This window comes from Rhinoderma darwinii, chromosome 5, assembly GCF_050947455.1.
Source record: "Rhinoderma darwinii isolate aRhiDar2 chromosome 5, aRhiDar2.hap1, whole genome shotgun sequence".
NCBI lineage: Eukaryota > Metazoa > Chordata > Amphibia > Anura > Rhinodermatidae > Rhinoderma > Rhinoderma darwinii.
The window spans coordinates 283,665,208-283,692,443 of NC_134691.1; the positions used below are offsets into that span (position 1 = coordinate 283,665,208).

General features: G+C 42.1%; 1 protein-coding gene across 1 annotated transcript in view; it reads left to right on the forward strand.

The window, feature by feature from the left end:
- The first annotated feature begins 9,139 nt into the window (after positions 1–9,139).
- The window catches only part of SATB1 (SATB homeobox 1), a 159,408-nt gene continuing 141,311 nt past the window's right edge, over positions 9,140–27,236 (forward strand). Inside the window, exon 1 of the mRNA XM_075827222.1 lies at positions 9,140–9,267. The gene's annotated coding sequence lies outside the window, so the exon portion shown is untranslated. The remainder of the gene's footprint in view (positions 9,268–27,236) is intronic.

Genomic DNA, 27,236 nt, shown 5'->3' on the forward strand with positions numbered 1-27,236 from the left:
AATTCCCCAAAGACAGCTGGAGACAATCTGGATCAAGCGTGCAGGTAAATCAGCTACCTCAAGTCCATCACCACTCTGGTCAGCAGAGTCTAAGGCTACTCTATTCTCTTCACCAGAGCCCACCGCAAGGCAGGTTGGATTTGACTGCATAGAACCCAGGTTGCGTTTACAGAATACAGTGTTGGACAGGAAGTGCAATGCAGGCAATACCTGAACGGATAACCAGACAAGCCAGAGGGGTAATCAGCAAGCAGAGTACAAAACCAGGAGTAGCCGAGGTCAAAACCAACCGAAAATCACAAGCAACAATGAGAACACTGAACAGATTCAAATACTCCACCCTTGGCCCTGATAGGTGCAGAATGAGAAATAGGAGTGGCTCTGCAACTCAACCCAGGGCAACCCAGAAGCGTGACTAGTAGTCATGACAACCTAAAAGAGAAAGACGTTTCCTAACAGTACCCCCCTTTCTACGAGGGGCCACCGGACCCTTAAACTTTAACTAAACGATTAGCATGGACTGAATAAGCACGAACCCAAGTTCGTTCTTCTGGCCCATACCCCTTCCAGTTGCACCAAGAACTGGAGTGTACCCCTGACCCTTCTGGAATCCACAGTCCTTTATACATCAAATTCCATATCTCCATCTACCTGAACTGGAGGAGGAGGTTTCTTCAGTGGATTAGATGGTGGTACACATTTTTTAAGGAGAGATTTGTGAAAAACAGCATTAATTTTAAAGGAAGGAGGAAGAGCAGGACACAGGGTTAATAACTTAGAGACCATTAGGGTATGTGCACACACACTAATTACGTCCGTAATTGACGGACGTATTTCGGACGCAAGTCCCGGACCGAACACAGTGCAGGGAGCCGGGCTCCTAGCATCATACTTATGTACGATGCTAGGAGTCCCTGCCTCGCTGCAGGACAACTGTCCCGTACTGTAATCATGTTTTCAGTACGAGACAGTTGTCTTGCAGCGAGGCAGGGACTCCTAGCATCGTACAACGAAGCTCATTAGCAGAGCAAAATCCGGCGCCATATTCATGTGGACCGGAAGCCGCTGCTGGACAGTAAGAGGACGACTTCCGACCGCGGCTTCCTGCCATATGCGAAGGCGCAAGGAATAGGAGCGGAGGCGGCAGCGGCGGCAGGAGCAGGTAAGTTATGTTTGTGAATGTGATGTGTTTGTGTGTATGTTAGTGTTATACTGTCTGATTACCACTGTATCTAATCCTCCTACACTGTGCATTCGCTCAGAAAAGTGGCGGCACACAGTGTAGGAGGTTTGAAGATTCAACCCCCTCCTTCTCCTGGCACTAGCCAGGATAAGGGAGGGGAGATTGTGTGAGGACACTAGAGCGAGTGTGTCTACCCCAAATTTGCAGCATAAAGCAATGAGGTTGCTTTACCACATTGACCATGCTGCAATTTTGGGAAGTGCTCCCTCTAGTGCCAAGCACATGGAAATGTTATAAATTAGAATCTAATTTGACGACGTGACGACGTGTTCTGTGTCCGGCAGCTTCATAGAGATGAATGGGATTCTTCTGTGCATGCGCGAGCGGCTCTACATTGATCTCTATGGAGCTGCGGAACAGATAAGCCGGACACGGAACCCGGAAGCCTAAGCTTCTCATGTAGCGCTCTTGGTGACTTTTGCTCCCCTGTTCTCCTTATTGCTGGGGGTCCCAGCGGTCGGACCCCCAGCAATCTCAGATGTAGCCCCTATTCTGTGGATAGGGGATACATGCGTTTTATGGCAAACCCCTTTAACTAGTTAAATGCCGTGGTCAATAGCGACCGTGGCATTTATAGGAGTTTTTCTATGAAGGACATTTATGGCATATCCATAGGATATGTCATAAATGTCAGATAGATGCAGGTCCCACCTCTGGGACACGCACCTATCTCTAGAACGGGGGCCCCCTAAACCCCGTTCTAGATTTCTGAGCTCTCCTGGCCAGTTGATTACATGTGGAGTTACTGAAACAGCGTAATTCGCGGAGCTACGCTGTTTCCGTAACTCCCATAGAACTAAACAGTAGTTACGGAAACAGCGTAGCTCGCATGTTATGCTGCTTCCGTATCTGCCATTCACTACTATGGGAGTTAGGGAAACAGCGTAGTTATGCTGTTTCAGTAACTCCACATGTAACCAAGTGGCCGCTGGTTCAAGTCCCCTAGGGGAACTAATAAAATGTGTAAAAAAAAATGTTAGATACATTTTTAGGAGTGTAAAAAAAAAAAACCTTTTCCATTTTTCCCCAAGCACAATGTAAAAAATAAAATAATTTCGTCCCGCAACAAAATAAGCCTTCACACCACTCAATCGATAAAAAAAATATAAAAAAAGTTTTGGCTCTCAGAATGTGGTGAAACAGAATAAATTGTTTTTTAACAAATAATTTTTTTCCTATTTTCTGTTGTCTAAAACCTGGGTGCGTCTTATGGTCAGGTGCGTCTTATAGTCCGAAAAATACGATAGTTCAAATAACTAATTGATTAACAATAATTTTGTATTGTATCAAATTTGAAAGTAATTTTGCCGGTCAACTTTAAATTTTTTCTATATGTGGCCCACTTACCTGGCCGAGTTTGAGACTCCTGGCGTAGGCCATGAAGGAAATGATGTGTCGTGCGCTGACTTTGTGGGTATATAATGTGTGCGATAGGCTGCCTGAACACATATCACTAGTTCTTTCTATGGGTAAAAGGGGAGATTTATCAGGGTTGCAAAAAGGGACGGTTATTGGCTTTCGGGCCAAGGTTGGCAGTATTTCTCAAACAGCGTAATTTGTGAACTGTTCGTGTGCTGCTGTGGTGAAAGTGTATTGTGAGTGGACAAATGGTACCATTGGGAATAACCAACGTGGAAACTGCGGAGCACCACGTGCCATTGATTTGAGAGGTAAACGTTGGCTACGAAGGTGCACGATGGCTGAACGACACGCTACAGTGGAGCAGCTCTCCATGAAAATCAACCAGGGGGCTACCAGACGTGTGTCTAAAACAACAGTTCAGCAAGCCCTACTGCATATGGGGCTCCGAAGCAAACGGATGGTCACTGCTCCTATGCTAACAAAAATGCATCGGGGAAAAAAAGGCTTCAATTTGCATGGCAGTATCTGAATTTAACTATCGATCATTGGCAAAGGGTTGCCTTTTCCAATGAGTCACGTTTTCGGCATAATGGAACGGATGGACGTTGGCCTGTCAGGCGATAAACATCAGAGTACAAACACTCTGCAACCATTGCCGATAGAGCACAAGTTAGTGGCGGCAGCATTATTGTCTGGGGAATTTTTTTCCTGCCATTCTCTGGACCCACTCATCCATGAGGAAGGCACTCTGAACCGATTTTGGTATGAATCCATCGTTGCAGGTCACGTCCACCCATACATGCTGTTTGTCTTCCCTGGGACAGATGAAATCTTCCAGCAAGAAAATGAGACATGTCACAAGGCTAGAAATGTCCGACAGTGGTTGGAAGAGCACGGCCAAGACTTCCAAGTACTTTCCTGGCCCCCTAATTCGCCAGACTTGAACCCAATTGAGCATCTGTGGTACCACCTCAATCGTCTTGTTCGCTCTATGAATCTTCTCCCATGCACCCCCCAGCAAATGTGGGATGGACTGCAGTAAGCATGGCTCCAGATACCAGAGATGGGTATCAACCTACCAGCATATCAGCACCCTATTGAGTCACTCCCAGCCTGTCTAGCTGCTGTCCGTGCTGCACACTGTAGTTACTCTGGATATTAGCTGGTGGACATAATAATGTGACTCGACTTTGTATATGTATATATATATATATATATATATATATATATATATATATATATATATATATATATATATATATATTAAAAAGAACATTATTTAACTGTATTTAAAAAAAAATTATTAGTCCCCTCAAGGGGATTTGAACCAGCGATCGTAGGAACGCTTGCACGATATACTGCAATACTAATGTTGCGACTTCGACAGGCTACTATTATGCCCAGCTGGAGGAAGGGCTTTATAGTCGCACAAAGATGGCAGACCTGGGGACCTTCATTAGACCCCGAGTTTGCCATGACGAACATCGGCACCCAGCGGTCACGTTGCGGTCGGCCAATGTAACATCAGAAGGGCCCGTCTCCTGTTTCTAACAGCTTAGATGCCACATTCGCTATTGACCACGGCATCTAAGGGGTTAAATTAGTGGGATCTCACAAATTACACTGAGGTGTCAGTATCATAAGGGTCAGCGCAGGCCCTAGCAGCAGAAGTGGTCGAGGCAGAAGGGGAGCATCGGCGGCGTGGGAAGCTGCCAGCAGTAGATACTGGAGGAGAGGAGCGGCGGCGACCAGGAAGCAGAAGACGCCAAGAAGCGCTAAGTGTACGGCAGCGGGCTGTGGCGGCAGGCAGTGGCGGCGGCCATTACACATTAATCAACATTAAATTTGATCTGCCAGCTTTTTACCCAGGCTTCCAGCTTATCGAGGTCTTTCTGTAATATGAGTTTTATGTATCCTATAAAGTTTTGTATCATCAGAAAAAACTATTTACTTTCAATTCTATCCACAAGGTCATTAATAAAGAGGTTATAAAGAATTAGGCTTAACATAGATCCTTGTGATACCCCGCTGCTTACTCCAGCCCATTTTGAGCATGTAACATTTATAACAATGCTTTGTTTTCTGTTCCTTAACTAATTGACCCACATGCATTGTTCCCCAGTCCCTGCAGTTGTGGCTTCAGTAGAAGACTGTTCTGTGGTACAGTAAGAAAAATGCTTTTGCAAAATTCAGATATATCACATCAGCCGCATGACCAACATTAAGGTTTGCTCTTATCTCCTCATAGAAATCGAGCATGATCGTTAGGCACGACCTATTTTTCATGAATCCATGCTGGTTATCAATTATTAGATTATTTACTAATTAAAAATATTTTACATACCACAGATGTCAGACTTACCAGACAGTAGTTACCTGGTTCCACTTTTTTACCCTTCTAAAATATTGGTACATCAGCCATACTTCAATCCTGTGGGACTTATCCTGTTAAAAGAGAGTCTAAGAACATAAGATATAATGGTCTATTTAATTACCGAGTTTAATTCCCTTAATGTATGTGTATGAATGTCATCTGGACCAGGGGTTTTATCAATATTTCATTTGATGTGTGGCAGCTGTACTCCCCCTTGTGTTAGGTAAGTAATAACCATAAACAATTCTACCATTGATAGTTTTGTACATTTACATTGGTCAATTATAGTTCAGATCTATACATACAAATCATGACAATTGTTAATACGGTTACAGGTATAGAGGGGTAGTAATGTACCATAGTATGTGCAAACCCATTAAAATAGAGCACTCTTACATATATGAAGAATTTCAAACTGTAACTGCTTTTGTATTGCAAACTTTGCTAAAGAAAACCTCCAGCAGGGAGACTCAGTTAAAGAACAAGTATGGCATGCACTGTATTCATTATCATGGCACAGGTCTGTTGGGAAATGCTATGCTTGCTACTGTGCAACACCAGGTCATACTTGTAGTTGTTCACCAACAATTTTTCTATTTAGGGCATGACCAGACGTGGCGTGTTTCTGCCGCCACTGTCCGCATCAATGCCGCACATAATCTGTGTTGCAGATTCTGTTGCGGCTCTGCCTAAAATGGGCAGGAAATTGATGCGGACTAGCCGTTGCGTCTTCAGGTGAAGAGTGCTTCCCTTCTCTCTATCAGTGCAGGATAGAGAGAAGGGACAACCCTTTCCCTAGTAAAAGTAAATACCTACCCGGCCGTTGTCCTGGTGACGCGTCCCTCTTTCGACATCCAGCCCGACCTCCCTGGATGACGCGGCAGTCCATGTGACCGCTGCAGCCTGTGATTGGCCTGTGAGTGGCTGCCGCCGTCACATGGACTGAAACGTCATCCCGGGAGGCCGGACTGGAGGAAGAAGCAGGGAGTTCTCGGTAAGTAGGAACTTCTATTTTTTTTACAGGTTGATCTATATTGTGATTGGAAGTCTCTGTCCCGGGTGCTGAAACAGTTACTGACGATCGTTTACCTCTTTCAGCACCCTGGACAGTAACTATCTCCTGACGTCGCCTAGCAACGCTCCCGTAATTACGGGTGCACACACGTAGTTACCCGTAATTACGGGAGCCCCATTGACTTCTATGGGCCTGCCCGTGCCGTAATAACGGCCCGTGATTACGGGCGTTTTTACGTTAGTGTGCATGGGGCCTCAGTCTGGCTATAGACCTAGAAATACATAGGTCCAGCCAGAATGAAGAAATATCATGTTCGTAAAAGCAATACGCTACGCAACACACATAGCATCTGCGGATTTCATTGCAGAATTTTTAATCTCCATTGAAGTCAATGGAGAAATTCCGCAATGAGTCCGCAACAAGTCTGCTACACGTCCGCAACAATCAGTGTATGCTGCGGACACCAAATTCCGCACCGCAGCCTATGGTCCGCAGCGGAGTTTTCCACAACATGTGCACGAACCCAACTAAAAAGCAATGGAAAGCAATGGAGAAAATGTCCGCTGCGGATTTCTGCAGTGGACTGGCCGCAGCGGAATTCCAGAGCAATTCCGTCACATCTGGCCATGCCCTTAGATTGCACTCAGCTGCATCCCACTTCTACTTTAATGGAGAGTGACTATATAGCTGGTATGTTCCCAGCATAGAAGTGGCCAGACTTTATATATTGGCAAAATAGAATTCATTGCCACCACATAACATATGTAAAAAATATTATTAATGTTGATCGCTGAATGGCAGAATTCACATACATAAAAAATTAAATGCACACTTATATGTATCCCAAATTGGTGCCAAAAACTCAACAGTATCTTCTGCAAAATATAGCTACATAAAACGAAAAAATATTTTTTTATAGCTGTTAAACTGCAATTAGGCAAAAAAATGAAAAAATAAAAAAATGTGCTGGGATCGTTAGAAGACAAAGTTATGATACACATACTGTAACTGTAACTGTAACGAGCCGTGTACCTGTGTGTCCATCACATGACCATGGACAGAAATGTGTCTACTGGAAGTAAACAATGAATGCTCGTACTGAATAACAAGCAGAGATCTTGAAAACAGTGAGAAATTAATACGAAAAAATATACACGAAAATTGTATGACTTTCAATTATACAAAAAAATAACATTAATCACTTCCTAACCAGAGGCTTTACCCCCCCCCCCCCCTTCCTGATCAGGCGCATTTTCACGTTTTAGCCACTTGCAATTTAAAAGCAATTCTATTATTCTTCCAATCTACATGTATTTGGTCTTGTTTTTCTCAGAACATATTGGGCTTCCATATTGTGTAAAGAAAATAATAGATATATTTAAATTTTTTTAATTATGGAGGACAAGATGGACAGCACAGCACACGGACGAGATTCACGTTTGTGTGAATGGGCCCTAAGGCTGGTGCTACATGGTGACATTGGACATGACACAGGTCCCCTGGCCAAAGATCGCTATGTCGCATAGCATACACCGCAAGTAATGAAAGTTAATGTGGTTGCGTTAGATACCGCGCTAGATACAGCTGCTCCGTATAGAGAATACAGAACAGCTGTAACTCAAAAAGTAAAAATAATTTTGAATAAAATCTATTTAGAAAGTTGCACTAATCACACTGACTGACCTTTTTATTTTTTTTAAAAATGCCCTTCAAAGGTGTAGATAGCCTTTAATTTTCTGGAAGTTGACAACCCATTTAAAGGCGTTATCCCACAAAAACGACTTATCACTTAGCCACAGAATAGGTTATAAATGCTTCATCGATGGGGGTCCCACCAGCAATCAAATACTTATCACCTATCCTATGAACAGGTGATCATTATTACGGTGGGATAACCCCTTAAGGCAAACATTGGCTGTCCGGGAAAAGGGGGGGGGATAAAGGAACGCTAAACTGTATGAATAAAGCATATAAAAGTACAGTGCATGTAAAGAGCTGCTGGTATTGATAAATGTGCACATTAAGATTTCAGGGGGCTCGCTAGACTGGAGATATGTGAGATAAAGCAGTGATCATGGGGTCAGACATTTTTTTCTGGACTCATTGTCAGTAATCAAGTTGAGGAACTCTATCTTCACCCTCTAACCTGACTGAAATGGTAGATAACAGAGAATAAAAGATTGCATTCAACTGCACTGTCAATAGAAAATCTGTGCAGATCTGGTAATGCTAGGGTTAAAGCCTGCAGTTCTCCACCAGAGCTGTATTTCCAATATGGCAGGGCATGCTGGTTATTGTAGTTCCACGTTAACTGTAATGCTGAACTAAGACTATTAATACTACAACCTGTCAGAAATACAGGGAGACAATATTCATTTCAGGTCCATATAAATGTGAGAGTGAATATTTTCATATTACTGACACTATAAGGTCAGGTTGGGGGAAGTGGTTGTGGCACCGATCTCACCCTCTCTCATAGAGCTGGTATGTCATGCCAACACATCAACCACAGGTTACATACAGTTCACCTATATACAGCAGTCTTCTTTTATCACTGTACCAACCTCTCTTCCTCCGCCTGGGGGCGTCCTGGAGTATCTCACACTGTGTGCCTACTCCTGAATACTCCTCATATCAGTTGGCATTGGATGTAAGGAAAAGAGAGGGTGGCATACAGTTTATCTCCAGCAGAATATACATGAGGGTGAAGACAAGGAGTTATCAGGGTGAATATATCCTGTGCCTGAGATGAATAAAGTGCCAGCTGTTGATGCCCAGTAGGTTATAGAGTATAATGGTATCACTGACACGAAAGTCTGAGATGAAGGGATTACACTCATCACCTGGCACAGATAAGAAGTGGGTCAACAGGGGGGCAGTGAGACAGGTGCCCTGTGACACTAGTGAAGAGTATGAAGCCCCTGCAGTCGTGTTGTGTGTCAGTCAGGAGACGGGGAGGTGCACAGGGCGGATCAATAAGCGAGTGAGGTGCTATCTGGCTCACACCTCTCCCCTGTAACACACAGCCTATGATCTATGTATGAATGTACAGCCAGGCAGCAGTCATTACTCTGCTGGAGAGGAGGCACAGCACGCCAGTCACAGGGCAGAGGGGGGTAATATCAGCCCTGCTGATCTGCTCTTCTCCTTATGTGCTGTCCCTGTAGCCCTACATTTAGAGAGAGTGCAGTGGACCCAGTCTCCCGTACAAGTGGATGGAGAAAGAAACCAGAAAGTGAAGTTGAGGGAAAGGAGGAGACGGTGCTGATCAAGGTACAGTACGTGCGTGTAACCAGGACCTGCAGCAGGGGGAGCTTCATACAATGGCATCAGGCACGACGTACATACATGGCAGGAGGGAGGGGATTTATCTGCCGGACAAACTCACCCAAGTACTTCTACAAGAGGTGATCACGGCAATGGCCTTGCCCGCTATGAACCCCCTGCTGACACATGGTAGAATGGCACCAGGTTAACTAGTACTTACATAGGGTGACACTGATTATGGGTGTGTGTTCCATTGTGTCACTGTCTTCTCCTGTTGTACTTTGATACCAGAGCTTATATCTGAGCTTCTTTATCTGATACTGATGTCATCGTCATAGGATTGTATGACACATGGGTCAGCTCTCATTAATAACAAGCGCACTGCTATTCATCATGTTTCGTTATAGAGTTAGTATATTATGCCCATTCTTCAGTGCAGTTATTATTCTGAAACATGTTTGAGTTTACGTTATAGATTCGTTTTTGCTGTTGTTTTCTTTGAAGGAATGTTAGATTGAATATATTTCACACTTGCTATAGAAATAATAATAATATTGAAAGTTATCTTTTACATTTTTTTCAACACTGTACCCAAGATGTCATTATTAGTCAAATTTTTTAATTACTTCCCATTATCCCTATATCACCAACATATCCTGCAGAATTCACACGTGTAGAAAACAAGTTAACCTAGGTATATTTTTGGAAAAATAAAACTATGCGTGATGAAGCTGAAGTTTAATCATTGTTATAAAGGGGCTAAAATTGTGGTTCTATCTATCTATCTATCTATCTATCTATCTATCTATCTATCTATCTATCTATCTATGTATCAATCATCGTCTATCTATCTATCTATCTATCTATCTATCTATCTATCTATCTATCTATCTATCTATCTATCTATCTATCTATCTATCTAATCAATCATCGTCTATCTATCTATCTATCTATCTATCTATCTATCTATCTATCTATCTATCTATCTATCTACATATATCTATATAAATATATATATATATATATATATATATATATATATAGGCATATATCTATATATATATATAGATATGTGTATATATATATATACATATATATATATATATAGGCATATATCTATATATATATATATATCTATATATATATATATATATATATAGACAATACAAAGTCCAGCAGCCCATGCAGCATGTGGGTGCAAGCCCTGGGGAACAGACCAATGTCCTGTCAATATAGAAGCAAAAAATAGGCAGCACTCCGCAGATATAAGTGAAAAATAGGGGTACTTTATTACCCTAGTGCAAATTACCTTAGCACTAGGGTAATAAAGAACCCCTATTTTTCACTTATATCTGTGGAGTGCTGCCTATTTTTTGCATATATATATATATATATATATATATATATATATATATATATATATATATATATATATATATATAAACCCATTCGGGGCTTAGTAACAGACACAGTAGTAGTTGTCTTTTCAAGCATTGATGGATAAATTTACAATCTAGAGAATAGATTAGATTTGTGATGCTGGAAATGGATTATAAATCACAGTGTGGTAAATCATATATAGGCAAATGTAGAACTGGAAAAAGAACTAAACAAAGTAGTCATTTGTAGCAGCCGGTGCTTTATTGTATCATACTTCAGTTTAGGTAAAACTTAAATACAGCATAAATTATTGTGTTCAATGATGATACTGCTCTTATCCGGGGTATATCAATATCTCATGATAATAGGGAGACAGAACAGTCACCCTTATTACACCCGCAGATGTGTGGATGTGCACCTCAGTCCAAAGCAACAATGGAAAAAATGACTTTGCAATCTTTATATCTGAGCAGAGATGTAATAAGAGATATCAGCGCAGTTTAATAATGTGTGAATTGCTAGCCTATGTCTAATTTACCTTACCAGAGAGAAAGAAATATAGTGGATAGTGGATGAATTATTTTATAAACATTAACTGAATCTGTAAGAACATAAAAGAAAAAAGTTTTCCAAATGTCACAAAGGAGCTGATGATTTATTTGCATTTCTTGTCTACTTGGGGATGGGCTGGCAGAAAGTTCATGTTTTAAAGAGACTACTGCAGGGGCTTCCTTGAAAGACTGACATCTGCAAACAAGTATGATATGAGTTGGCCACACACTTACAGATTTCTTATTAAAAAATAACCAAGCAACCAATTCAAATTAACCACATGTGCATTGCAAAAACAATTCATCATAAATGCAAATGATAATGTACTAAAAATAACAGATATATTATCTTTACATAAATGGCTAGCTTAATAAACATGGATAGATGTTACCCGTTGAACATCAACACATGCAAGTATAATAAATACAGCATGCTGAGGTGGATTAGTCACCGGGTATATACAAACATGTTATTTACTGTTGTAAAAAAAAATTAGGAACACACAGACATTAGGAACACACAGAATGAAACCATAAGTGACAACATGATTGAGGAACATCATATAATGAACATCATATAATGTGGACACTTTGTAGGGAACTCCAAATATTTGGGCACGCTTTATAGTATTGAATCAATCAGCTTTATCCCAACTTTTCCTACTTTATTAGACTGCACTAAATACCTACTTGCATATTTATGGCTACGTCACATATAATTCTGTTTAAAGCTAAATGGAAAATGTGAGCACCCGTTTGTCATATTTCTCATCAGTGTGGCTAATGTTTCAAGTAATGTTATGCGGGATATGTTTAAGATCAAAGTGAAATGTCATTTTAAATGTTTCTATTGCACGGTGTAGTTTGTACAGAATTACAACCTTGGCTGCGGTTTATGTACCGTATTTTCCGGACTATAAGGCGCACATAAAATGTTGAGAATTTCTCAGAAATAGAAAGTGCGCCTTATAATCCGGTGCGCCTTATATATGAACCCGACAGTAAAGAGAGGGGTTCATACAGGATCCTTTACCTCTATCGTGGGCGGCAGGGGTCGGCGGCGGCATACCACAGCACACACCATGCTCCTCCCCCCCGTGCGCCTATGAATTTATTCTTCACTTGGGTTTTTACAGTATCCATAAATGGATTGAGCATTACGGCCACCGTAATCAGGAGCCACACTGAGTGATACTTACAGCTCTGTAGGATCCTTGCAATATATCTTTGCTTTAGCGTTAACTATACCCACTACCCCAAAAAATGCCTCCTGTTAAGAGACATGCTTATGATGCAGGTTTCAAGCTTAAAGCTATAAGTTATGCAGTAGAGCATGGAAATAGGGCAGCTGCAAGAGAATTCAACATTAATGAATCCATGGTGCGTAAGTGGAGAAAACAAGAAGATGACCTCCGCCAAGTAAAGAAGACCAAACTGAGTTTCCGAGGAAACAAAGCAAGGTGGCCACAGTTGGAGGACAAAATAGAACAGTGGGTTATGGAACAGAGAAACGCATGTAGAAGCGTCTCCACTGTCTCTATTAGACTCAAAGCCACTGCTTTAGCACGTGACATGGAGATCAAGGACTTTCGAGGAGGTCCTTCATGGTGCTTTCGTTTCATGCAAAGGCGTCATCTCTCCATTCGCACCAGAACTACTGTGTGCCAGCAATTACCAAAGGATTATGAAGAGAAGCTGGCCATTTTCCGCACCTACTGCATAACCAAGATAAATGAAAAGAATATCCAGCCAGAACACATTATTAACATGGATGAGGTTCCCCTCACTTTCGATATCCCCGTAAACCGTACTGTTGAGAAAACAGGGACCAGTACGATATCTATACGTACCACAGGAAATGAGAAGTCCTCTTTCACTGTAGTTCTCGCTTGTCAGGCTAATGGCCAGAAACTACCACCCATGGTAATTTTCAAGAGGAAGACTTTGCCTAAAGAAAATTTTCCTGCTGGTGTCATCATTAAGGCTAACCCAAAGGGCTGGATGGATGAGGAGAAGATGAGTGAGTGGCTGAGGGAGGTCTACGTCAAGAGACCGGGTGGCTTTTTTCACAAATCCCCATCCCTATTGGTCTGTGACTCGATGCGCGCCCACTTGACCGATACTGTCAAAGCCCAAGTGAAGAAAACTAATTCGGAGCTTGCTGTCATCCCTGGTGGATTAACCAAAGAGCTCCAGCCGCTAGATATCAGCATCAACAGGTCATTTAAAGTTAAATTGCGAGCTGCATGGGAGCATTGGATGACAGAAGGTGACCACACATTCACCAAAACAGGGAGGCAACGCCGTGCGAGTTATGCCACTATGTGCCAGTGGATCGTGGATGCCTGGAAGAATGTATCAGTCTCCAGTGTCATCCGAGCTTTCAGGAAGGCTGGAATCACCACTGAAGAGCCTAGCAGCAGCAACGAGACCGACTCGGATAATGAAGAGGAGGACCCCATGCTTGATGCCGAAATCGCCCAACTGTTCAACTCCGACACTGAAGATGACGGATTTGATGGATTTCTGGTGGAGGAATGAACTGAAAAAGTACGGTAAGGGTATGTGCACACACACTAATTACGTCCGTAATTGACGGACGTATTTCGGCCGCAAGTCCCGGACCGAACACAGTGCAAGGAGCCGGGCTCCTAGCATCATACTTATGTACGACGCTAGGAGTCCCTGCCTTGCTGCAGGACAACTGTCCCGTAGTATAATCATGTTTACAGTACGGGACAGTTGTCCTGCAGCGAGGCAGGGACTCCTAGCGTCGTACATAAGTATGATGCTAGGAGCCCGGCTCCTTGCACTGTGTTCGGTCCGGGACTTGCGGCCGAAATACGTCCGTCAATTACGGACGTAATTAGTGTGTGTGCACATACCCTTAACGTTTTGATTTGCAATTACAGCTGAACCAGTTGCAAGTTATTGTTAAAAAGTGTAATAAATTTTGACTTGCAGTCTGAGCAATGGTTTATTTAACGGTAATGTGCTGCGCCTTATAATCCAGTGCGCCTTATATATGAAACATGATTGCTTACAAGGCGCTCATAGAAAGTGCGCCTTATAATCCGGTGCGCCTTATAGTCCGGAAAATACGGTATATAAGTTGTGACGTTTTAGTCAGATACATTTAACACAAGCTAAATGTATCCACTGTATGCATGTGGTAAAATGTAGTATATCAAATTGTAGGACTGCATTTGACTGAGAAGCAGGGGCAGACACAAACAGCTGAGGGGCCCCGTGCGAGAACTGTATATGGGCCCTTTGAACTCCAATATCTCATCATAGATCACCTCCTTATGTCTCTCTAACAAACCACCAGTAGTTCTTAGGCATAAAATTCCTTAGCTCGGGCATTTACATTCAATTTATTAGACAGAAGTAGCCTGCTTTAGGGCACGTTCAGACGTGGCGGAATTGCTGTGGAATTCCGCTACGGACAGTCCGCAGTGGAATTCTCCAGCGGTCGTTTTTTACATTTGTTTCAAAACCTTTTTAGGCAAGTTAGTTCAGACGTTGCGGAAAACTCCGCTGCGGACCATAGGCTGCAGTGCGGCATTTTCCCTCCGCAGCATGCACTGTCTGTTGCGGAGAAGAAGCGAAATTTCACTGTGGATTTCAGCCTTTGCATTGCAAAAACTGAAATCTGTGGCAAGTCCGCTGTGATATCTGCAACGTCTGAATTACCTGTCAAATATGCAAATGTTGGTGCAGATTCGTTGCGTAATTGCCCCAAATCTGCACCAACATTTGCAGCGGAAAAACTCTGCCACGTCTGAACGTGCACTTAAGGTGATAGTGGGCTTCCTAATGGCCCTTTTATATGGGCCAATTATCGAGAAAATGAGCATTCACAGAACGCTAGTTCCCGATCATTGCCCTATGTAGACAGGGCAATGATCAGCCGTCATTGGCTGATTATTATCGTTTATGCAGCATGAAATATTATCGTTGTCGGCAACACATCTCCCTGCGTAAACAGGTAGATGTGCTGCTGACATGACAGAAATGAATGGGTATGAGTGATCGTATTAATGAGCTCTCGTCCCCATACATAGCTCTTTGTGAAAGGAGCAAACGAGCACCGAACAACAAGCTCTTTCATTGATCAGCGTATGTTTACGCGGCCCCCGTTGGGCCGTGTAAGAGGACCCTTACATACTGAGCCCCTGTGCAGCTGCACAGGTTGCACCAATGGTATGTCAGCCCCTGCTGAGAAGGTTTAGTAATGTCAGAACCGTAACATTTTAAATGTGCCATATACATTATACAGAAAAACAGGATGATAGATAGATAGATAGATAGATAGATAGATAGATAGATAGATAGATAGATAGATAGATAGATAGATAGATAGATAGATAGATAGATAGATAGAGACAGATAGATTATTTACATTTTAATAATCTGATTATTTTTATAAATCAATGCTCATCTGTTTAAACAAAGGGATTGCAAGATGAGCATTGTTCTAGCTGTAAAATGAAAAAGTTGGGTGCTAAAATGCTGTTATTTCTTACAGGATTACATTCTTCTCCAGTCCCACAAGTTGAAATATGTATTGAACAGTATTTCTTTGTATGAAGAACTCTATTATTATAAGTGCATGGGCAGTCAGATGGAATGTAGTCATTCGTGTGCTTTATAATAACATTGTTTTATATTGGATTTCCTTTCAGCTCTGTTGTATAAGTGAAGTAAATGTATGTCTGTATGAATATGTAAGTGACAACACGTTGAGGGTTTTTATATGGAAAAATCTTTAAAAAAATGATAAAAGTAAAATCGTGGAACTTCTAATTGTGTTGTGTTGTTATTGTCACTGCTGTGCACTGCAGTCATTTTGGTTTAAATATACAGTATATATTTTGGCTGCCATAGTTTAATATTTTTAGGATAGCCAATGCCAAATGCATAATCATTTTCTTATATAAATTACGCACAGTGATATAATGGACACACCTGGACATCCTCATAGATCAGGTCTGGTTACATCAGCAATGGGATAATTCTATCATCTGCATTTATACAGGATCGAGATCGATGGAGACCCATGTGCAAAACATGTATGGGGTATCTTTCATTTTTGAAAAGGACAGTGATGAGTTCAGTTGTACTGCCATAATACTTCATATACTCCAAAATACTTGTGCCATATGCTGTCCAAATATTACCACCATTCTGTACCAAAACTGTCCATATAATAGTTGCATACAGTACTCAAGCAATACCAAAATAATACCAAAAGCACCACCTTGATATAAATGTGAGATCACCAGCCAGGGAGGAATTTTAGAGTACTGCAGAAGTCGGGATGGTGTAGTGAAGGCCCCTAAATGGTTGGGATCCCAGGCCATTTTCCCTTTTGCCGAAGCTATTATCTGGTTCTGCATTTAGACCATATTTCATGAGTGTGAATACATTAAGAGCCAAGAGACTGATCTTCTCAAATATGCAAGGAAAGCAAAAAGTCCCTGAAGTACATAATATAAGATGACTCATATAATATAAAGGGGAATTCTATTGTTTTTACAACAAGCACATATAATGGTTATAGTTTGTAATGGAAAATTTTGTAGTTTGTAGAAGAAAGTCAAAATTTGTTCATTTGATCATAGGAAAGGGGTGGAGGATGGCAACTTCTGTGTGATATAGACTGCGATAAGGGCAAACTAAGTGCATTGATCTATATCTACATAGCTTGTCCTTGTTCTGCCTATGCAAAAATGTACATGAAAATACACAGATGTGTTGTACATTTGTGGATTCCAAAAAGCATTATTGAATTACCATCTATAATCAAATCAGTTTTTTGTATGGATTCCATTGTGTAAACAACAGTAGAAGACTAAAGATCCCTTTCTCTAGAAAGGACTGGACACTAATGTTTTATAGAGGAGAAGACATCAGCATATAGAACAGGTACATTATGTATGAAATAGAACTGATCCATATGAATATGTGTTAAGTTCATCAAAAAGTTCTTAAAATACCACAAAAAGACTTTTGCAAGCAGAGACATCAATATATAAGTAGCGGAGGCAGAATCAGCTGGCTATAAAGTATATGTGTCAAACTAAGGCATTGTACAAAATGCTTTGATATTCTGAAGAACGCCTAAAACTTCTAGACAATGTATCAAATAAATCTGTCTGTACACATTTCCTACGTGTTCTGTAGATTACTGGGTTTGTTCTAGGCAACATGTGAAACTGCTAGACATTCTATACAATAACTAGTTAATAAAGTGTCCCCCCTGTTGTCTACTATATTATATTATATTTTGGCCAAAAAATGCTGGACATTTTATAGAATAAGGGCATGACCAGACGTGGCGGAATTGCTCTGGAATTCCGCTGCGGACAGTCCGCTGCGGAAATCTGCAGCGTACACGTTTCTTTATTGCTTTCCACAGCTTTTTAGTGAGGTTCATTTACACGTTTCGGAAAACTCCGCTGCGGACCATAGGCTGCGGTGTGGAATTTGGTCTCCGCAGCATACACTGGTTGTTGCAGACGTGTAGCGGACTTGTTGCGGACTCATTGCGGAATTTCTCCATTGACTTCAATGGAGAGTCAAAATTCCGCAATGTAGTCCGCAGATGTTATGTGTGTTGCATAACGTATTTGTTTTACTAACGTGACATTTCTTCATTCTGGCTGGACCTATGTATTTCTAGGTCTACAGCCAGACTGAGGCCCCATTCACACTAACGTAAAAACGCCCGTAATCACGGGCCGTTATTACGGCACGGGCAGGCCCATAGAAGTCAACGGGGCTCCCGTAATTACGGGTGACTACGTGTGTGCACCCGTAATTACGGGAGCGTTGCTAGGCGACGTCAGGAGATAGTCACTGTCCAGGGTGCTGAAAGAGTTAAACGATCGGCAGTAACTGTTTCAGCACCCTGGACAGTGACTTCCGATCACAATATACATCAACCTGTAAAAAAAAATAGAAGTTCCTACTTACCGAGAACTCCCTGCTTTTTCCTCCAGTCCGGCCTCCCGGGATGACGTTTCAGTCCAAGTGACGGCTGCAGCCAATCACAGGCTGCAGCGGTCACATGGACTGCCACGTCATCCAGGGAGGTCGGGCTGGATGTTGAAAGAGGGATGCGTCACCAGGACAATGGCCGGATAAGTATGAATTTCTGTTACTTTTACTAGGGAAAGGGCTGTCCCTTCTCTCTATCCTGCACTGATAGAGAGAAGCGAAGTACTTTCACCTCAATACGCAACGGCTGGTCCGCATCAATTTAATGCCCATTTTAGGCAGAGCCGCAACAGAATCTGCAACGCAGATTATGTGCGGCATTGATGTGGACAGTGGCGGAAGAAATACGCCACGTCTGGTCATGCCCTAACTAGTTAATAAAGTGCCACCCCACCCTATGTATTAGAAGTGTCCCCTGTTGTCTATTAGAAACCCGTTAATAAAGTGTCAATAACTAGGTATGGCAACATGTGAAACTGCTAGACATTCTATAGAATAATTAGTTAATAAAGTGTCAATAATTAGAAGTGCCTCCACCCCGTTGTCTATTGCAAGTGTTCCCCTGTTGTCTATTAGAAGTGCTCCCCTGTTGTCTATTAGAAATGTCTCCCTGTTGTCTCTTAGAAATTTAGTTAAGGGCATGGTCACACGTTGCGTATTTGTGCAGACACTTTCCGCATCAATGCCGCACATAATCTGCATTGCAGATTACTTTGCGCCTTTGCCTAAAATGTGAAGTAAATTGCTGCGGATTAGTCGTTGCGGATTCAGGTGAAGAGTACATCCTGCTCTCTTTTAAAACATTCCATCTCAGTCTGGCTGTAGACCTCGAAACACATAGGTCCAGCCAGAATGATGAAATATCCTGTTCGTAAAAGCAATCCGCAACGCAACACACATAACATCTGCGGATTTCATTGCGGAATTTTGCAACTCCATTGAAGACAATGGAGAAATTCTGCCACAAGTACGCAACAAGTCCGCAACAGCCAGTGTATGCTGCGGACACCAAATTCCGCACCGCAGCCTATGGTCCGCAGCGGAGTTGTCCGCAACGTCTGCACGAAGATGACTAAATAGGTGTGGAAACCAATGGACAGACTGTCTGCTGCGGATTTCCAGTGCGGACTGTCCGCAGCGGAATTCCACAGCAATTCCGCCACATGTGAACATGCCCTTATAGTGTCAAATAACTTGGAATTTCTTTTAAAATACCTAGATAAATGAATGAAATAACCTTATTTTATTCTCTTCACAAAAGATGCTAGACATTATATAGAATAACAAAGCATTCTATAAACATCATTATGTTTAGTATATAAAGTCAGAATGAAATAACCTTATTGGATACTTTGCAAAAAACTCTAGGCATTCTATACAACTTTGCCGGTAACATATACATATGTATAAATCTGGGTAGCTGACTTCTTCTGTATGCAACATGTGGCAATGTAGGTAATGAAAGCACTGTTGTACCTATAGAACTTGACTTAGGTGTCCAAACAGAGTGGATGTCAGGTATGCTAAGTTTTTTTTCAATATTAAAAAGTTTATGGTATATATTGATATACTATTATCTCCTGTGGTGCTGTACACTATAAAAAAATATCCCTAAAAACACAATGCAAGTTTTGTATCAACAGCTTAAAACATAACAGTAAAAAGATACAATATGAGAGAAACCTGCTCTTATGAGTTTAAAACAGGGCTGGACAAATCCCAGTAACCAATGTGCCTGGAATTTAGTAGCTGGTGACTATCTTTTGATGGTCAATGAAAAAGTCAATTTGCCACCTGGCCCCTTTAATGTTATGTTGATTCTTAGTTTATGATCTACAAATAAGGTGGGTGGAGGCATCATAAAAATACACCATGTCACAGGAAAATAAACTACTACTAGTATAGAAAACACGGGTTTACTAGCAAAAGGAATGATAAGTATTTATAATTGGGCTCTTTGAGAATGACTTTGTTCATTACAGGCTTGTCTTACTTCAGGGTTTTGCCTTCTTAACGCCTTGTTTTGGGAATTGGTTTCTCGTTGTTCCTCTGCACTCCCAGTTGTTCTTTTCTTTCTCTGAGCCAAATATATATATGATGATTATCAGCATTGTCCCTTTCATAAGTGAGCGTGGTCACACGTAGCAGCTAAGGACAATCCCGATAAAATCAAATCAAAAACCGTTCATAGGGTTAAGAAAAATAGATTTTATTTTTTTGCAATATTGCCCAGCCCTACACACAGTGATAACTCTGAGTGCAGATAATGTAGTAGATGTCACCTGCAGTCCTATGTAACACAACAGTTAAGACACAGTGATAACTCTCTGAGTACAGATAATGTAGTAGATGTTACATGCAGTCCTATGTAACACCACGGATAACACAGTGATAACTCTCTGAGTACAGATAATGTAGTAGATGTTACATGCAGTCCTATGTAACACCACAGATTACACAGTGATAACTCTCTGAGTACAGATAATGTAGTAGTTTTACTTGCAGTCCTATGTAACACCACAGATAACACAGTGATAGCTCTCCGAGTACAGATATTGTAGTAGATGTTACCTGCAGTCCTATGTTACACTACAGATTACACAGTGATAACTCTCTGAGTACAGATAATGTAGATGTTGCCTGCAGTCCCATGTAATACCACAGATTACACAGTGATAACTCTCTGAGTGCAGATAATGTAGTAGTGTTACCTGCAGTCCTATGTGCTCACGGCACAGTAAATGCTGGTGCAAGGCTCCAGCATTGCAGTAAACTGTATTTGTGTCCTGACCGTTGCGACCCCTATAGCTGCGCCATTGCATGCAAATACACACATACAAAGACACACATACACACATACTGGAACTTATACACACACACAAACACAGAGACACACAGACAAATAGGGGCACAAACAACAGACAGACTGAGCGCTCACATCTCCTTCCTCACAGGCTTCTTGCAGGTCGGGCTGTGGGCGGAGCTAACTGTGCCTCAGACACCACGTCCTTGCCAAATATATATATATGATACTAATAAACACATTTTAAAAACTAAGAACAATCATTTTTTAATTATTATCCTACTTTTGACCAAATATAACTTACATATGATATACACGCATGTACTTTTGTTTACATGGAACATTAAAAGCAATGGAGGAGCAAAGCGGTTGATGCTAAAACCTTAACTGAAATGTTTGCGTTATTTAAAGGAACACGAACCATAAAGTCATCATCTAATAAAAGTGAAGCTTAAACTACATTGTAAATAGACATAAGTTAAGGTCCCTTTAGACAACCTGAAATTAGACGTGAAAACGGGCGACGAGCGCCAATGCAGTGCGTCCACCAGCGCTCGTCTGCTCTATTCACAAGGAGTAATGATCGGTAATGTATGGGGACAAACAATCAACAATCGTTAATACAATCGTTACTTCCCATGCATTTGCATCATGTAGGCAGCACATCCCCTTGCTTACACAGGTAGATGTGCCTTCGACTAGCGACCATTTTATTGGCCGCAAAAACAAGCCGATCAGTCGTTTGCTCGTTCATCGGCTGATCGTTGCCTCGTTTAAACAGGGTAATGATTAGGAACTGGTGTTTATATCAACGCTCGTTTGCCTGATCATTGGTCGATCTAAAAGGGTCTTTAGACTGAGGGCTCAGTGTCCCTTTAGTATTTCTACACAAAATAAAAATATACAGTATATCCTTTTCGTGTTGTCACTTTAGCAAAAATATCTGCTGCAGGAAACAGCTTCTATTTTAAAATTTTGCATGAAAATCCTATTGGTCCCGGTGATCATGTGACTGGTCACATAATCTCCGGGATAGCATTTGTGGGAGGCTGCTGCTGGGTCTAACTAGACTTACTGTTATTTTCAAACTATAGGCCTAAAAATTCTAAAATAGCAAAAAAAATGTGTATAAAAATGATGAAAAACAAAACCTGCATTGCTTATGAAAAAACTTAGCAAAAATCACATTGCTTAGCCCAACAAATAAAAAAGTACTAGCAGTTAAACTAACGCGTGTTAAAAATGGCTAAACGGTGTCTGTTCCTGAAGGCCCAAAATAGCCCGGTCCTGAACCGGTTAATTGCAGTTGTGCATCAAATCTGCTTCTTTAGACCCAGGGTTGCCAACCATCCGTAAATTTAAGGACAGTCTGCAAAAATGGGTGTTTTTTTCTGCCGTCTGTAGCGTCCGGCAGAAAAAAACACCGTCCGGGATTTTCGTCAGTCTCCCAGGACTTTGCACTGCGCATGTGCCAAAATGTACATGCGCAGTGCAAAGGAATAGTAGGCCATGGCCGGGCATGTTTTCAGATTCTGCGGAATCTGAAAATATGCAGGCCAGCCGCTGCCAAGTGAGGTCGGTGCTGGGAGTGGACCAATCCAGTCACCTCACATGAGGTCAGGTGACTCAGGTCAGGTGACTGGACTGACCCAGTCCTTTGCCGTCACCGACCCCAATCAAAAGTGGTCCTCCGCCGCATGACTACCTCCTCCTCCTGACAGTGAGTGGTGTCAGGCGGAGAGTGGTAGTGGTTGGCTACTGCTCTCCGCTCTGTTTGCAAGGGAAGGGGGGGGCGCTACTTACAGGGGAAGGAGGGGAGCGCTACTTACAAGGGAAGGGGGGTGCTACTTACAAGGGAACGGGGGCGCTACTTACAAGGGAAGGGGGGGTGCTACTTACAAGGGAAGGGGGGCGCTACTTACAAGGGAAGGGGGCACTACTTACAAGGGAAGGGGGGCGCTACTTACAAGGGAAGGGGGGGCGCTACTTACAAGGGAAGGGGGGGCACTACTTACAAGGGATGGGGGGCGCTACTAACAAGGGAAGTGGGGAGAGCCCAACTTACAAGGGAAGGGGGGGCTGCGACTTACAAGGGAAGGGGGGCCCTACTTACAAGGGAAGGGGGGCCCTACTTACAAGGGAAGGGTGGACGCTACTTACAAGGGAAGGGGGGTGCTGTGTGGCTATCTACAAGGGGGGCTGTGGCTATCTACAAGGGGGGTACTGTGTGTGGCTATCTACAAGGGGGGGGCTGTGTGGCTATCTACATGGGGGGCTGTGTGGCACTATATACAGGGGGGCTGTGTGGCACTATCTACAAGGAGGGGATGTGTGGCTATCTACAAGGGGGCGCTGTTTGGTTATCTACAAGGGGGCGCTGTTGGGCTATCTACAAGGGGGCGCTCTGTGGCTATCTACAAGAGGGAGCTGTGTGGCGCTATATACAAGGGGGCACTGTGTGGTGCTATCTACAAGGGGGCACTGTGTGGCTATCTACGAGGGGGAGCTGTGTGTGGTGTTATCTGCAGGGGGCTCAGTTACTGAGGGGGCACTTTTATTGTGTTGAGAACTAATTAATACCATATGGAACACTGTGGATTACGAGTTTGTTTAGAGGATGAGTATATGTGTGGAGGGTGATGGAAAAGCGAGAAACCAACATGTCTGTGTGTCAAATTCTGCAGGGACGAGTCGTGGCTGGAATAAGTCATTACAGTGGTCTGGGCCAGATGGAGAAAAAAGGGAAAGTGAACGACTCTAATCAGTGAAAACATCGCCTAATTTAGCGGGGGAAAGCTACAAGCGGAGCTGTGACTGGTGAATTATTCCTAGCACACTGCACAGTGCACAGGCAACGATTTTGTAATGTGTACGTAAAAATTTTGGTCTATCTGTGAATTTTAGCTCAGTTGTCCAGAAATTTCTGAAGTGGATGTTGGCAACCCTGTTTAGACCATGAACACATTTATGTCCGATCACTCCTCATATATCTGCACATGAAGATGCAGTAAACAGAAAGCTTGGAAATGAAGTATATAGAAGTGGCATGCCTTCTGTAGAGACAGAGTATGCCACTGCTAGGTGACCTGGTGGGTAGAACCACCCTCTTCCTTTTGCACATTTCTGAACTGGGGACTTTCTCTCATCAAAAATAACACGATACAGAAGATCTTGAGGAAGAGGTATTTTGACCCAAAACCAAACCAACTTACAATCAAGGTGGAGGGGGTGTGCTTGTACCTGCAGGAATACCAAGAACAGCACTGCCTTCTTTATTTAAATATATACCCTCCCCACACAGCTTATACCCCTGGTTAGCTTTTTTTTTTTTTTTGCTTGTCACGGTTTACCACAGCTGACACGGTTCTTGGAAAATGTTACTAGAACTATTTGTTTTATGAGACAGTACTTATGTGCTTGCAGTACATAATTGCGCTACGATTTTACACAGCACAATCACCACAATATGTGAATGCAGAGGCGTAGCTTGGCTCTCCTTCACCTGGAGCAAAGATTAATTTTTTTGCCCGATCCCTACCTAAATATAATGGCCACGCAAGAGCATACATTGGTACCCAGCACCGGGAGCTCATGCCTCATCAGCTCCTTATGTTAATTACACTCCTGTGTGAATTTACCCTAAAGAAAAACTGTATCTATTTTGGGTCAAGTCCTAGTTTGGCAAGATCTGTATCAAAAAGGTAATGTATGAGCAAGCCATTAGTGCAGTTTTTTCACACATTTGTTTTAGCTAAAACTGAGATTGGTTACAAAAAAAAGAGTGACACACAGTATAAGTCTCTTTTTAAATCTTTTACAAAATCTTTGTGCACTAGACCCAAGGAACATTTCCTAAAATTGTATCTTTAACCCCTTAATGACCATGCCCCATCTTTTAGTTTTCCACTACCGGACAACTTGCCCCATATGATAGGTGGGGGTCCGACATCCGGACCGATCAGCCGCTCCTGCTCTGGGCACCGGACGCCCCTGCCGGAAGCAGATGAATCCGTACATGGAATAGCGGCCGAGGTGCAGCACTGTAGCTCTATTAGGTCATATTAATGACCTATCCGGTGGATAGGTCATCGGTTGTCTGATAGTGGCCAACCCTTTAATCTGCAGTGATGTCTATAGATAGAGATACACTAGGCTGTAGTGCAGCAGCTTGGGTGCTTGGCTTTAGTTTTATCAGAAGGGTCTTTCAGAAAAAAAAAATTATACTAAACCTACCCTGCACTGTAATGCCGTGCCAACCTTGTCCAACATCCTAGACCTTAAATTTAAAAAATATATAGAAATTGTGTATGGTCACTAAGGCCAAAAATATCTTGTCATTAAAAGGTTATTTTGAAAAAACTCTATGGGAATTGCAGCAAAACATGTTTGAATTTTTTCCTACACTTTGTGCTTCGGCAATTGTGTCGTTCTGAACAGCACCACATACACAACAGCAAAACCAAGTGTGAAGAAAGCCTTAAACGACATTATTTATTGAATAAGACAAACATAACAATTTGTTATCTACTTTACATTATAGCAAGCAATTTTTTTTATATATATAATTTTAAAAGCAGTTCACTTAAAATTTAGATTTAGTAATTTCCTACTTAGCAGAATTGTCTTTCCTGTAAACTATTTTGTTGATTTAAAGCAGGTAAAGTCTCTTCCCCTGTGGGGGTTATAATTATCTCATTGTAATTTTAATAACATGATGGTATGTTTGAGTTGTCATGGAATTTTCCTGAAATTATTTTATACAGCACCAGCCTTACTGTAAATATCATACAATTTTTTTTATATATAAAGTTCCAGATTGGAGCCACTTCGAGGCATGTAAGGAATTGTAAAACAAGCAATTTCATACTTCAGCTTTAATATGGAAAATGCTCTTTTAATAAGTGTGAGCCCTGCAGCAGCAGCCGGTAGCATACTAGTGATGTTTACAGCAGCTTGTATTCAGACACACATTGTTGTAATCTTGCTCAGCCAACAGTTTGTAGCAATAATATAATACAGACTACTGTAAACTACGCCTGGTGTGGGTCTGAAAATTTGTTAGCATCCATATATATATGATGTTTAGAAAAAGAAATGAAGGAGGTGGTTTTAGTTTTCCCTTCATTTCTTGATCTACTGTTGCGCGAATCAGGCGCAGCACACGGAAGTGCGTCGGTATGCTGCGCGTGATTTTCACGTATCCATTGACTTCAATGGGTGCGTGATGCGCAAAACACGCTCAAATTTAGGACATGTCGTGAGTTTTACGCAGTGGACACACGCTGCGTGAAAATCACGGACTGTCTGAACGGCCCCATTGAGTTACATAGGTCCGTGCGACGCGCGTGACTGTCACACGCGTATCACGAACGTGAAACACGTTCGTGTAAATAAGGCCTTAGGGTACGTTCACACGGCTTATTTTCGCGAATGGTTTAAAAAACGTCTGAAAATCAGGAGCTGTTTTCCCTTGATAACAGCTCCGTATTTTCAGACGTTTTTGAGTTTGCGTGTGAACATACCCTTAGAGATACCAGCAGGGAGTGGACCAGAGCAAGCTGTATTAGATAGGGAGGAGGGAATCCACAAAAGATTTTCAGGCAGGGAATTACACTGACTGTATCACAGTATAGATAAGGAGGAGAGCACACATAGCAGAATCTGCAGGGAGAGAACACAGAGACAGCAACAGTGTGTGTCGTGACGGGAGAGGAGATCACAAAGGGGCTGGATAAATGTCTCTATAAGGGGAAAGCAGTACATGGATGAATCTGTGCTGATACGTGAGAGCTAGTAAAGGCAACATAATGCTGAACGCACAGAAATCACATCCAGCATGTATTACTGAGAGGGCCACAGCCACATAAGAAAAGTCATATCAGAGGGTCTGAAATTTTATGAAGGAATGGAGAATGCACCCTGTAACTTAGTGCAACTTTTTTTTTCCCAGGTCACCAGTCACACATATAAAAATATATTTTTTTCCATGTCAAAGCTGTTCATAGCCATTAAGTCTGAGGAAGCAATTTGTACAATTCAGAAACACATTGGAGCGAGTGGTTGAGAAACTCTCATAGTCGTCTAGTCGAGTCAGGATAAATCAGTTGAAGAAAATATGCAAGCCCCACTACTGGATTAGAAAAAAAAGGTATTTCTTTTGTCCCTAGTAAAAGTGTTCTTCATGTCCATGAGCAGTGTTTGGTATTGATTTAAAGTGAATAAGGCTGAGCTGCAAT